The sequence below is a fragment of the Passer domesticus genome, chromosome 6 (assembly GCF_036417665.1).
Source record: "Passer domesticus isolate bPasDom1 chromosome 6, bPasDom1.hap1, whole genome shotgun sequence".
Classification (NCBI taxonomy): domain Eukaryota; kingdom Metazoa; phylum Chordata; class Aves; order Passeriformes; family Passeridae; genus Passer; species Passer domesticus.
The window spans coordinates 39,841,278-39,856,318 of record NC_087479.1 but is presented as its reverse complement, the minus strand read 5'-3'; the positions used below and the strand labels follow the sequence as shown (position 1 = coordinate 39,856,318).

General features: G+C 33.5%; 1 protein-coding gene across 7 annotated transcripts in view; it reads right to left on the bottom strand.

The window, feature by feature from the left end:
• Positions 1-15,041, bottom strand: part of FUT8 (fucosyltransferase 8) — a 99,677-nt gene that overhangs the window by 52,630 nt on the left and 32,006 nt on the right. For all 7 annotated transcript variants that reach the window (XM_064424908.1, XM_064424902.1, XM_064424907.1 and 4 more), the window contains one exon: positions 5,147-5,241. The gene's annotated coding sequence lies outside the window, so the exon portion shown is untranslated. The remainder of the gene's footprint in view (positions 1-5,146; positions 5,242-15,041) is intronic.

Genomic DNA, 15,041 nt, shown 5'->3' with positions numbered 1-15,041 from the left:
GCCATGAAATAAAACAATTTGGTATGACATTAATAGTGCAAAATCTTCCATATACAAATTGAAAAGGTCTCCTGGTTCCCTGAGAAAGAAGTTGAAGAGACTACAGATATCTATAAAAATTTTGAGAAATAAACAGCACACTCATGTTGATTAAAATGAATGCTTTTTGGTTTTAAATGTAGAAGTTCTCTATCACTCCTTACAAATTGATTTTTTACTTCAGCTACTAAAGACATCAAACCAATATGAGGAAAAGGTTTTGTAGAATAAGAATGAAATAACATTAAAAGCAAATGCTGAGTTGAAAGCATCACGTACAGTAAGCTATTTTTCAGGTTTAATTGAATCTTGTAGGTTTATTATAAAAAGTCACTAAAAAATGTGCAGCATTATCTAATGAAACAAAATAGGTCTGGTAAGTAGTGGCTACCATAAATCATTGGGAATACATAATGTTCAATGCATCGGTTGAATGAAAAACAACACTGTGAGAAAGGAACCCAAGTTTAAATTTATTCATTGTAAGTGCATAGCACAGAAAAAGTGGTTAGTGTCACAAACTTATTTAGACTCCATGAAGAGGAGACAGAATATTTACCTAAAATAAGGGTCTGCTTCAAGCCTTAATTAGGAAATCAAATTGTGCATAATAAACATGTAAGCCACAGTTGATTTTAAGAATGTGAAAATGTTTTGTTGCCAAATTAACAGGAAAAATTTGGTTAAAAAACAGCATTGCTGCAATGGAATGCACTGAATGACTAAGTGAAAACAACTAAATGAAGCATAGCACCAATATCTCTAATGAGAAATAATGTGCATCCATATTGAAGTCATTTTGCTGTAGCAAAAATGATTAATCAAAAAAAAAAAAAAGAAAAAAAATACTACCTTTCTTCATCTTGCTCCCACAAAGTCTTAAAGTTATTTTAAAGCTTCAAAAGGTACTCAAGAATTAAAAAACTGAATAGCTAAATACTATATAATTTCAAATGAAAGGACATCGTCTATGGCTTAAATAAGGTTCTTTTTCATGTACTATTTCAAACATGCTTTCAATAGTAAATTCAGTGACGCAGTGTATATTTTCTCCTTGTGTATTTTCGCTTCCTACAGAATTACTGCCTCAGAATAGCATTATGATTTTTCTTGGCAATGTACAGTTTCAAGTTATTTTAGATTAAATTCAAAGCAAACCAAGCAAGTCTACTTTTGGCTCAACCACCTACCGGCCTAGGAAAAAAGTGAACCTTATGTAAGCTGAAAAGGAGAAAATTACTCAAAAAGTAAAACACACGCATCACTATAGATAACATATACAGGACTATAGTTAAGGCATGTACATCACCTAAAATTGTACCATGTACAAAACATGAAATTCATTCCACTCTAAGAGCTATCACAATGACTTACCACTAACTGAGAAACACTCAAAAAGTATGTTACACCAGACATACAACTTAGATTGAACTCTCATAACATTGTTAGTTTTCCTTAAAAGTAAACTTAAACTTGCATTTTTAAGATTTCATATTTTTAAGACTTCCCTAATAAAAATTACCTTCTTAGGAAAGCATTCTACTCTAAGTAATGTTAGCCTGTTGTGCTCTCATAAAAATGAAAATTAAAACCAACTTTCTGATTCCAGTTCCTATTTAAGAATAATGTGATGGCACAGCCTCTGACAAAGGATTAGAGCCTAAGGAAATAATCCTTTTAGGATATTAAAATAAAACTAAGGATCAAAGGACAAAAGTAACAAGTAAATCCTTCTGTAGTGTTTGATAAAAATAAGTAAACCTTACAAATATTATTCATGGTGTATGCAATGCATTCTTTATGAAGACTTACTCAGTAATTGAATCAAAATTCTGCATGTAACACAAGGCATTGCTGGTGTCTCATATGAACTGAATATTTGCTTTTCCCTCTTGGACCCGCCTAGTGTGATGTATCCCAAAACAGGATTTCACTTTTCATGGCCACATTGCTCTGGCAGTCAGCAACCATTTTATAAGGACATAATACATCCAAACCTTTTTGCATCTATCTCTCTTCAAATTTACAAGCTCCTATCTTATATACAGAAATTCCTATTTTTCATGCTTTTTATGTCATTACACTTTATCCCATTCTATCACTGCAGTATGCCTTGTAAAAAACTCTTGGACATTTTTCTGACCCCATCAGAACCCTCTTCTATTTTGTGACCTATATTTCATTATAAACTATTATATTTTTGTGACATTGTCACTACTGAAAACATCCAAGATTAATAACACATGTAATCCACTGCACTAACAGGGTCTCTCCTCCAGGCTGATACTCTTCCTTGCAGCACAAGGAAGCTGTCACTTCATCCCTTCAGCTACTTCCTTTTCCAACAAATTATTCTATTTTTCATCCACAATTTCTCTCACTCAATATAGAACTTTCTACGTGCCAAGAAATGCTGAAAGGGATACATACACATTATCTCCCCAACTGTGTTTCATTTGAAAATTGACCCCAGTGAAACAGTTAGTAAGTACACCCAAAATAATACAGATCAAAAAATCTTTGATAACAAATCTATGCCGCATTTATCTAATTTCCCATTTATATGTACCTCTACTTTGTTAACCATCATTTCTTTGAAATTTTTCTCCATGCTTTGCACACTACTGTGATCAAGCCAGGACTGGTAATTATTTCTAATTCTAGCATTCATATATATCAATCCCAAGAGACCTTTTCCCATTTAGTTGCAAACATTTTTAGAATCGTGACTGGAAACAATTTGGAAAGCATTTCATTCATCTATAACTCTTTAATTACCTTTATTAACATACAAATTATATCTATTGTTTTCTTCAACCAGAGAACAGAAACACATTGACAGAGCGTGTATTAATGTTTGTGTTCTAAAAGTATCCAAAATGAAGTTCATTTTGTTTCCTAGTCAAGCTCACTAGTTTAGTTGTATTTTTTCTCCCCATAAAAACTATCCACTTCCTCTTTTTTCTGGAACAAGGACACACAATTCATAGTATTCCATATATACACTTAATAATTGTAGAAATTTACTTCTTTTTTCTTAACTTCTATTCACATATATAGAGGCCATAAGTAGACATAATCATTAGACTCACTCACTATTTACTTATACATCCACAGCTCCCTCTTTACTAGTGTTTCTCTATGTAAAAGTATAATTTTATATCTGTACAGATTGCTCTGAGCAATTTGCATGATATTCTCTTATACTTGAACATGAATAAATACAGTCTATGCATCTGACAGAATCTGCAGATTACTCTCAAATTAAACATTTGAGAAGAAGAGATGGTACTGAGAGACTTCCTTAACTGTGTCGAAGCTCCAGGTCCACTCATTTGGTTAGAAAACAAAATCTTAACCAATCAAACAAGCTTTGGAGAAAGACACAATGTGATTTATCCTTCCTGATATTTCACTGAAGAGGTTCTGTCACAGAATGTAGAAGAGCTTGATGACTTTTCAGACTTACAGAGATTATGAAGAAGGTAAATTAATAGGACTTGAGGAATTAAAACCTCAAGTCTAAAAGCAAGATAATCAACTTGAGAAGAGTCATCTGAAGATTCATTTAGAAGCTTTAGCACAATACAAAATATAATACAGACAAAACATTCAAAGCAGGGGAATGTAGGGGAAGATTCTGGTATTATTTTGGAGCTTATAGTGTGTATCTGATGTAAAATGCTCAGCTGAGCAGCCCAGAAACTATTTTCAATTTAACAGGCCTTTTTTACCGGAAAACAACTTTGCAAAAATTTGAAATGAAAACACCTTCAGAATGGAAGGCAGAGGAATAAATAGACAAATATTCAGAATGACCAATTAGTAACTTGTGCCAAATTTATTCTTCTCTTAGGAAGTCAATATTTACTGATGCAACCAAAATAAATCAACAGGATGAGCACATGTAAAATACAAAGTAGGAGATCATCAACAGCTCAAGAGTTGCTGCATTTTCAACCAAAGTAGCATCAATAAATTCCCTAAAAAGACTGATGATTAGCGAAGACACAACAGAGATCACCAAACCAAGGTGGCTACTGCTTTTTTCAAGTCCTTAAGGTGGTGTGTAGTGGAAAAAACTAAAGCTGAGAGAATAATAAGTGCAATTTCCCTCACAAGTCTAAATTCAATCAGAATCATGTAGGAAAGTAATTAAGGAATGTATGCAATTATTTCCTATAAGCCTCCTCCTCCTCCATCAGTGATCCCTAACTACCACAAATACCTGAGCTATTATCAAGAATAATAATCTTTGAAGCACTGAATAAGGTCTTAGTTCTTTCAATCCAAAATAATTTCTAATATTACTTTCTATTTTATTATATTCCTTTACATTATCTCCTTGCTGTTCAAAATGGTACAAATTACCCAGGTAATTTCTGGATTTTTACCCTTCAGAAGTCTAAATATCCACCATTAAGAAGAAAACCAGAAACAAAACCAAAACAAAATGAAGCCAAATCAAGCAAAAAAAAGCCACAAAACCAAAACCCACATACTTAAGAAATTTCACATCAATAAATCAATCAGATGTTAATGGAAATTATTCCACAAAAAAAAAAACCCAAAAAAAGTGGTTATAATAAATACAAATGCTTGATGCAAAATTTTTGAAAAAGTAGAAAGTAGAAATTGATTCAAAATATCTAGAAAATAAATCTGCAGGACAATTGCAGTTGTTTCTTTTTCATGATCAAATAACCAGTTCATTATATAAAAATTCTCATGATAGCTTATTTTATACAACATGTTGCATTGGAATAAATTCCTTGTATTTAGTACATCACATGGTCACACTGGTGAAAGTGCAGCAAAATGTGTCAGTGAAGTCTCCATTCCGGGAGTCTGGGCACAGACCCAGGCAATGCATTCCAATCAACCCTACCTTGGTCACTGGTTGGGCTGGAAGATCCCCAAAGAAACTTCCTAAAGCCAGCTATGATGTGATTCCATGAAATAAAATAATTTTTACAGCTTTTGATGCGTAAAAAATATTATTGTAAAAGGCATAACATGCAAACATGCAATGTATTTTATCAGTCACATAAACAGCAGTACATTTTAAAAAATCCTAACTTTGTAACACGGATGAAGAACGGCTTACCCTGTCCGTGACAGAAGGAAGGAAACAGAACTGCATCATGGAGGTTGGAGGTTGACATCTAATTCCACTATTCCAGCAGTCAGTGAAATTAGTAACTGAAATAAAAAAAGAAATCCCTTTAATTTCACATTCTCTAAGAACAACTTCCTTTTGATTTATCTTCATCATAACTGTGAGAAATAATCTAATGATTTCTTTCAAAATACCACATTTTCTACTTGTTATTTAGCTAATCACAGATTATCCACAAAGATCAATCACTCAATCAGAATATTTTTAACTACCATCTTTCATTATATCTAGATTAAGATACAATGTGATCTAGCAACCAAAGAATTAAATCAAAGAATATTTTAGTCTTTGTATTGATTTTATGAGTACATTTTACAAGTCAGTCTCACCAGGCCCCAATTTCCCTTGTTAATATTTGCCAACTTCAAAATTATGTTTGAAGTTGATTCATTAATATTTACAGATACCATCAAATTTGCAGCTGAAAGATGTTATACATGTTGAATGAAAGATATAAATCTGCATAATCAATTAAAGCAGTTCAGCCATTTAGCAGTTTTGTCAAATAATTGTTTACCCATCACTAAGCATTACTCCCTGATCAAAATATCAGGCAAAACTTTGAAATGGAAAGAAATAAAAAAATAAAATCCAAGATATAATATTTAACATTAATTTTAATAAAATTAATAGAAGAGTATTAATATATTCTCTCACATCTTTTATCATTTATGTATTTTTATTATTTATAAAAATTATGAATATGTTAAGGAAACCTTGGAAAGAATTTTCTTTCTATCAAAATTCTAAAAATCACTAGAATAATCACTGGAAAAATCACAGATCTGGAAATTTGGAGAAAACAAAATACAAATAATTTGAACAGCTCTTTAAAAGTATTCCATAGCAAAAGAATACAACTTCCAAAATTTCAAGGAAATTCCTGCTATCTTCCAAAGAAACACAAGCTTTCTTCACGCAGATCAAGGCTTAAAGGCACTGAATTAACTGTGAGCAAGTAGAAGCAAGAGTACACTCACAATGATAATGTGGGCAGAAAAAAGCTTGTAAATTTTTTTTCCCCTTTTCTTCTTTCTTCCCTATTCACTGAGTTTGTAAAACTTAAAGTGTTAATTATCCTAACTGTTACTCTAATAAAACTGAGCACTTTTTCAATTAAAAAACATTTGGTTCCCTTTGAAGAGCTAATTACATAGAGAACGCCTAAGGTGAACCACATAAAATTTATGGCAAATTCAGGGTCCTATGCCCCTCTAGTTACTAAATGTATTTCTACTGGAAGAAAAAAAAAAAAAACAAAAACAAAGCACACACAAACAATAAGAAAAACCACAACGGAGTTAAGTACTAATCCTACTTCAACTACATAGCTTCTGGTCAGAGATAAAAAACAAACTATCAAAACACCAATTTAGGTACTTTTAGTATCAGAGAGCAAATATTCCTCAAAATTATGCTACATGAACACCTAATGGTTCAGTTATCACAACAGCAGTGGCTCAGAGCAGTCCATACCCACAGCACTCGGGGGCTTTTAAGCTAAAGCTATACATAGAACACTGACCTTGAAAGAGTTTATCAGGAGTTAAGAATCTAATCAGAAGTAATTACTTTTCTAAACTAGATAAAAGAATCAACAGTACCAATACAGTTTGAAAATAATAAGCACTCCTTCGTATTAGATACAGTAATAAATATAAGTGCTCATAGTTCTTGTAACATATTACATTCAAAAGCTTCAAAAAAGATACAGTAATTTCTTTTTTTTTAATCAATGTAATTTTGAACAAAAGAGGGAATTGTACTTTAAAAGAGCAGTGTACTTGACAAACATACAAGATTTTCTGTCAAACAGACAAAAACTTATTGGTGATTCTTCTTTTAGAATGATGAAAGAGTCAATTACAGAAACAATGCACTCCTCCAAGGAAATTACATATATGGATTCATTTTAATAAGCAATGGATAAAGCCATCTTCACTTTTACAATCCTTTTAAACTACAAGGATAATATATTAACCAGAAGCACAGTGAAGTGAGAAGTTATCTTTGTTTAATCTGAACTAATGAAATGTCTTTGTAAGATAAAAATCACCTCAGAAAATGAACAGGACAATCACACGATAGTAAAGGTTTATTTTCTCTTGTTTATTTACTGTATTGACTCCATAGAACCCTATTCTAATAAAACCACAGTTGATGAATAGTAAAAATTCAAACCTCTAACATCAGGCATGAACTTCCTCCACACTAGTAAGTTAATAATCTACTGATAATCCTTGCAGAAGCCTCATTCCAAAAAAAAAAAAACAGGAAGAGAATCTTTGGAAGCAATGAAGTAAAAGAACAGGCTATGGAAGTTAGAAGGACACAACTTATGTGTTATAAAAAGAAAGAATTGGTGACATTGATTTGTTTTGCAAACTTGCAAATAAAAACATAAAAAACTCTGAAGATTAGGGTTCCACCTGGATAAATTTGGCTCATGAGGTAGGATAAAGTAGTTCCTAAACATGTAAGTGCAAAACAGATAAAGGAAACAGCCACTGAAACAGATGATTCCGTTAAGTAAAGGATTCCCCATTGCTTCTTCCCTTTTAATTAAAGCACCAAAAATGCTTTCAAAAATATATAGTAGTTGAATCAAGAAGCTGAACAGAACAGTGCTTTCTACCCTGCATTAGTCATTTGAGAGTTAATAAACAGAAATGGTGCATCCTTTTTTAACAAAACTTAATAGAACATTTTCCTCCTGTTTCACTGCTCATCTGGGACCAAAATACAGCTGCCTCTTCTTGGGGAAAGTGCACCTTCCTATCAGTAGAATAATCTGGATGCCTTGGGAAAGGAACAGAGAGGGAGAAAAAAAACAACCTGAAGGTAATATTTGACTTTCCATTCTTGTTTCTGCTGAATCGCTCCACTAAACTTTCCTTTCTTTTCCACTTGCTTCCCCGTGTCAATCCTTAATGGCTGCAAACATCAGAAGCAAGATCAGAGGTAAGATCTTTTCTCTTTTGGCTGGCATCAAAGCAACATGCAAAAATCTAATAACCAGGAAACTTAACATCAGTCTGTTCACAACTCAGCTGGATGTTTATAAATCAAGATGAAAGACAAGCAGATGAGAGAGCTGCTGAGTTTGTAATAGTTATGCAAAAATGCATGACACTTGGCAGCCATAAGAAAACTGAAGTGATATTTGCAACCAGGAGGTTCTGCAAAATCAAAGCACAGCGAAGGCTATATGGTATTCAGATGCTGGGGGTGGGGGGGAAATAAACAGTCACAGAACTGAGCTAAAAGACTTTCTTCTTATATATGGCAGGCTTGGAGACTGGATGATTTGACAGAAATGCTGGAATATAGTTTTGAGCAGGCCATATCAGGGAAAGAATGTCAAAGGGCATCATTACCTAAATAATCAGATTTGCTTTTTTATCACCATTTTCTAGTTCAAATTGAACCATGTTTTATGCAGTACTTTTATTAGAGCAAGACAAATTTTAGTGGGGATTGCAAATAGTAATATTGCCATATGATAAAGAAGCATCTGCCTTAACTTTAATTCCACTGTGCCAAAATATGCGAATCTTAGCCTGAAAAAAATTTCCCTTGGCACTCCAGTTTTCTTTTACTTTGGTGCACACTAAAATGCACCAAAAAAAGACACCTAATGAGCTAATTCAAGTATGAGAAGCAATTTACTTGCATTAGCATACAGGTTTATGCTGTCTAATTTACACTGGTTTACAGCTTTTGTAGAGCTCCATGCCACCAAAAGTTGATTGCTTTCTGCATGTGATCCTCACCATCACATAGCTCAAGTGTACCACTAATCTAAGATCTATTCATTTATTTAAAAGTGAAGGAACTGAAAAACTCAAAGCACTTTGTACAATAGTAAGGCTAAGAATGAAACAGAGCTATGAAGTTGCAAGTCAAAACCTCACATAATGCTGCCAATGCCTTTTCCTCTCAAAATTCACATGACACATTATTAAGGAAAAATGACAGGTGAGTTTAAAACTTGCTGAGTTTAAAACACCTTTGAAAGTATTAGCTTCTTGTTTAGCTCCTGTTATGTCCTTTTAAACTTAATATTTTAAGTTTACACTGTTAATCAGAATTCCCATTTTTATTTATAACAAGTATCCCTAATGCATAAATTTGCTGTCAAACCATGGTGAGTGTTAGCAACTATCAGCTTTAATGAGTGGGCTATTTTCTTTTATTTGTAAGGTGGGATTTTTGTATCTCTGTGCCCAGATATATTTAACTTTTTCTACAGCAATTAAAGCAAACTTGATGTTTGGTTTTTTTGGTTTTGTTTTTTTTTTTTACCAACGAATACTTTATTTTATAAGGTAAACATTCTAAAAATAAGATTTTAAATTCATTTTCCATGTAAGGTCTATAATTATTAAAGAAATTTTAGTATGTCAGAGTAACAAAAGACTTAAAAGCTAAATTTGCCTAAGTTCTCAAAGGTAATTCTAGTGAAATCCCATTCAAGTATTTCAGACTGATAATAAGTAACAAAACATAGAATTTTAAATCACCATTTGAATCAATTTGGAAGTCAAGCACTTGTAGGAAAAACCTAAAATCGTGTTATTCTTACTGTTTCCTAAGTAAACCTACACAGCCACAGAGAAAGCCATTTCCTTCATAGAATAATTGTGTATAAACTCATTATTTGTGAGAAAAGCAGTATTTTCTTTTGTGGTGAACACGTTATAAGGATGTGACTATCACAGCCAGCAGCTCCTATGTTTAGCTGCTTTACAGTAGTATCACACAATTCCTTAACTTGCAAGTTAGGCTTTTTCCAACTACTCTTTTATAACAGGTATTACAGTCTTGCTCGTACTCTCAGTGCAGGCTTTTTCCAGCCCTTCAGCTTCCTTCATTTCTGAATAGGTCAGGCTAATTTTAGCAACAATAAGAAGAAAAAAATCAAGGATGCCCATTATTCCCCATACTGGAATTTACAAGAGCTCTCCATGGTTCTGAGCTACCTCCTACCAGAGTCACACACACTGCACAAACCCTTTTTACTTGAGTCTGGCTAAGGCCCAAAAGCAGATAGTAGGCTATTGGTTTATAAGTCTTTGTATTCTTTTTTAAGCAAGCAACCCTGCTTCAGCAAACTGAGTCTCAGGATGGAATTTCCTAGTAACTTAAAGGAGAGACTGGATGGCATTTAGAGTTCAGTTCCACAAAGTGGGGGGCATACAGGATCTACACCTCTAGCCCTTAAGAAAAGGGCTTTTGATTAAGAAAATCAAAAAAGCAACAGGAAACAAGAAAATCAGTCTGCTCCCCCACTTGAAAATTGCAAATGAAGATTAGAACAAATGGCAGCAGAAGATTAGAAGGCAGGGGCTACCCCATCACGCTGCATTATACACATGATATCTACACAGAGGTAGGTAAATGAGAAACTTAAGTGAAACAATGGTTTTTGAAGCTGGTTTTGTTAAAAGCAAAATATTCTAGACAGACAAGTAGATTCACATAGTCATAAGAGTTTTCAGGCTGGAAAAGACCTCTAAGTCCAACCATTAACCCAACATTGCCAAGGCCACCACCAAACCATGTCCCAAAGTGCCACGTTGACACATAAGTACAGGAAACAATTTTTTAATACTTTGAGCACTCTGGACTGCCAAGACAAGTGGGCCTCAAGAAAACTTTGACAAAATAAATGGTCCCATAAATAGATGATACAGACATCCTTCTTATGTGGAGACTACCAGGGATTCTAAAGGATAGGAGGCAGGTTATACAGTGAGGTATAAAATATCACCTGTATAAGATAACAAGCTGTTTAACACCACTGATTGCTCTGTGGTGAAATGACTGCTGAGAATAAAGACAGAATTTTATAAGAAAACTAAATGGTCTTTTAGAAAACACTGGGAAGAAGCTGGTGACACAATCACCAGAAGCAGCAGAAAAGATGTCTGTGGAGTACAATTTAAGATGCTTTGTAAAATATCAATGACCAAGTTTTTTCTCCCTATTACACACATAAACCAAGCAGAGAGGTGGTGATGAAGCTTAATCAGAAGTTACTAAAGTCTACAGAAGTTTTGAGAAGCCAATTCTGACATGCATAAAAGCTATAGCAAGTATTTTTAAAGCACAGTGGAACTGAAAGACTTGACACAGATGCCATAAATGCAAATTATGTTTGAGATTATTATTACAGCACATTAAATGCAGGACTACAGCAGGAAAGTTAAATGAAATAAATGCATTCGCAGTTACTAGAAGGAACTTTCAATGCCTACCTTGAAATCTTTATTCACAAAGAAGATGACAGAAGAATTCTTGCAGCTAGGAAACTACAATACTCATCAGAAACAATAGGCACATCAATCAATACCAGATGCTGGGAAATAAAGAACATTGGTTTTTTGAGGGATGTTATGCCTCAGAAGGTGACTAAGTTTTAAAAACTAAATTAGCATGGAATTAGGGAGACCTGGTTGATGTAAAATATTAGGATTTTCAGAAGGCGCTACGAGATTGTGAAATTCACTGTAAATAAAATGCTTTGAGTTTAAAGAATTTGATATGTAAAAGAAAGCAGACTTGGATATTCTTTCTACAAAAATCTATCCATGGATACAAAACTGCATCTGTCTCAGGGCAATCCAAGTCCTGGAAGCTCAGAAAGTAAGCTACAAGGGTCATGGCTGCTTGCTTCCACTTCTACAGATAACTGCTACTGACATTTGAGTAGGACAGGGAGACTTTGCAGACAAAAGCTCATATCACATTAATTTTAAATCTGACTTTTTCTGACTGAATCTTATGTAGGCATGGTCATTGCTGAAAATCTATTCAGTAAGTGAAGGAAAAAAGTGAAGAAAATTGCAGCAAAATACAGTAAATAAACAGTGCCACAGAACTCAACCCGTTCTGATAGAGCTCTGATACTGTTCTTAAGAGTCTTCAAGATATCTAATGTAATAAACTCGAACTTCTGGAGCACCAGTTAGGGAGAATATTTTCACTGCACGAATTTCAAAAGCAATTATTTAGGAGTTGGCTGGAATGGCACAGTGCATGTGCAAGCATTTGGAAGGAGGTAGCCAGAGCTGTATTCTGCAGATATACAACAAACCCATACTGCTGGAGTATTTAGGGAAAACTTTTTCAAAACTAAGCCTTACCAATGTCAATGTTAATACATATTAAATATACATTACAGTGAAAATAAATTTTACTCTTAAGATTGCTTTCTCTCACACTCTTCTTTTAATGAAAAGCAGCAGTAAAACATAGAAAGAAGTCACAATGTGTGACCAGTCATGTGAAAATGGAGAAAGATGAGACAAGCATTTCTAAAAAAAGTTACGAAAGATACTTGGATGGTAACCTAAAACATGAAACATAACATTTTACCTGTAGTTTATAAAACTATCAGTACTGGAGCTTAGAAGAAACAAACTTATTACGTTTTATCTGTAACTTTGTTCTAATCAGAGAGCTCTCCATCCCTCATAAAAAATTTATTTAAAAATCCAAATATTTAGTTTTGTAAATGCAGTGATTATTATGTTCTACAAACTAACAGAGCATTATTAGGACAAACACAGTTAAAGGCTCCAAAAAGCAGTCCATTAGGAAAAGAAGATTGAAGAAATTTTGTAATTGTATGTGATTTTTACATCACAGTGAAATCTGCGCATGTGAACACTTTGTGTTCCTGCTTAAATTTAGGAACCTCACCACTTAATCTGTATATGGACTACTTAAAACACAGGCAGACTGCACTTTTCAGAACCATGTAAAAAACAAAAGTGCTCACAGGGTGTCACGTGCTGCTGCTGGTATAATTAAGTCCTTTTGTATTCAAAGGACTTACTGTTCCTGCTTTGCACCCCTAACTTAGAGCCTGATCCTGCAACCAGCATTCACAGAAGCATCCACACACATCCAAAGTGTCTCAGGACAATAGTGCCTCACCCATTTTCTAACCACGTTATACAGAGGAAAAGAATTAGACTGCCAAAACATCAAAACCCAGAGACTTCATTTAAAATATACATAATCATAAAGCATTACATTTCAAGTCAGAGGGGGGAAAAAGTACATTTAGATAATACTAAAGCATGTTTTCCAAGTTCAGGGAACTATATGTTTTAAATTTTAAAAATTCTTTATGTTTGCTATTCAGATACTCTAGAAGTGTAGTATATAGGGAAACATGACCTGAAAATTGGACAAATAACACTGATAAAGTGATGATTTTCTCCCTGCACTCCGTCCATCACTACACAATACTACCAACATAACTAGCACTGGAATTCTTACTTCAGAACAGATTCCTTATGCTCAATTGAACTTTTCAGATATACCAGCTCTCCAGCAGCTTTTGCCTGCTGCATATAAATATGCTTTCATAGAGACTGGATCAAACAGCCACCAAAATTCTGACTGCATTTTACAATCTGTAAACAATGGTAAATTTTAAATCTGCAAAATTCCATCTGTAGTTTACAGATTTAAAATCTGCAATATAACCTGTATTTTCCAATCTCCTTTTTCTCAACCTCTATAACTTGCAAACATCGACTTGTTTGCAAAGACATGAGAATCAAAATATAGTTACAGTATTTCAGATGCAATTCTAATTCTGTCTCCTCTAATCACAGTTAATTCAAATTTAATATAAATCTAAATAATCTTGGACGACATAAATTTGCTGTTTTCAGATTTTTCATAAAGGCACCAACTTGAAATGTAATACTAATATGAACACATGGGTGTCCAGTTTTTATGATGCTAAGCAATAATAATAACATCACCTGAGGTTGAAAATGTTATAACTGGTTCCTCTGAAAATAAGTTTTATGGTCTGTTCAGCCACCTTTTCAGGTGTTGATTAATTCCATGTAAACTATTTCAAGACTGTTAGTAGCAGCCACTACACCTATTTGGAGTAAAATCTTAGCCTTTTCCTTGACGAAGTTAAACAGCTTGCATGGCAGAAGGAATGTTCACGTTGAATTTCTTGCAGAAGGTGTGCAAAATTTTTCAATAACATTTCTCCTTTTTAACTTCAGAACAAAATGAAGTGATAAATTCCTTCAATAAACTATACACCAAGGTTAAACAAGAATGCTGTGCCTTTTATTTGCACCTAGAGCAGCACCAATAATTACTACTGTCATTGTTATCTTGCCTCTCAGTACCAAAGTGTTTGTTCAACACAAGTGAATGATGTGTCTTTTGCTATGGTCAGTAGAATTCTTTAGCACTTTAAAATATTTACAGGTCTGGTTGCAAGATACTCTACTTCACAACATAACCTTCCCTTTTCCAAAGCATAGTGGTGATGGACATGAGTTTCTTTATATCAGGAGGTTAAAACTGATGCAAGCTTTCTTAAATAAATGAAACTTTAAAAAACAGCTACCAGAATATGACAGCGAGATGAATTTTGCTATCTACTTACTAAATATATTTCAAATCAATATTAAAGACGGGAATATTGAGGGAAAGACAGTCAAGAGTAACCAGACATCTATTAGAAAATTTCACATCCTGTTACTCACTAGCCCAGGATGTGTTTATTAGCTAAATTAGCTAATTTTCAAATACCAGATATGTAGCAAAATATTTTTGTTTTCTTTTGAAAAACAACAGAGTGGTAAGCATATAATTTATGGTTGTAAACATTTACTCATTATTTCACAGAAATATGTAACACTACAAAAAGGTTCCCTAATGACATATAAAAAGAACCACCACTTCCTACTTCTATACAACATCACTTATAAATAGTCTAAATATTTATTAATTGATTTCATAAGACTTCCCTAGGAGAAACTCTCTATGCAAC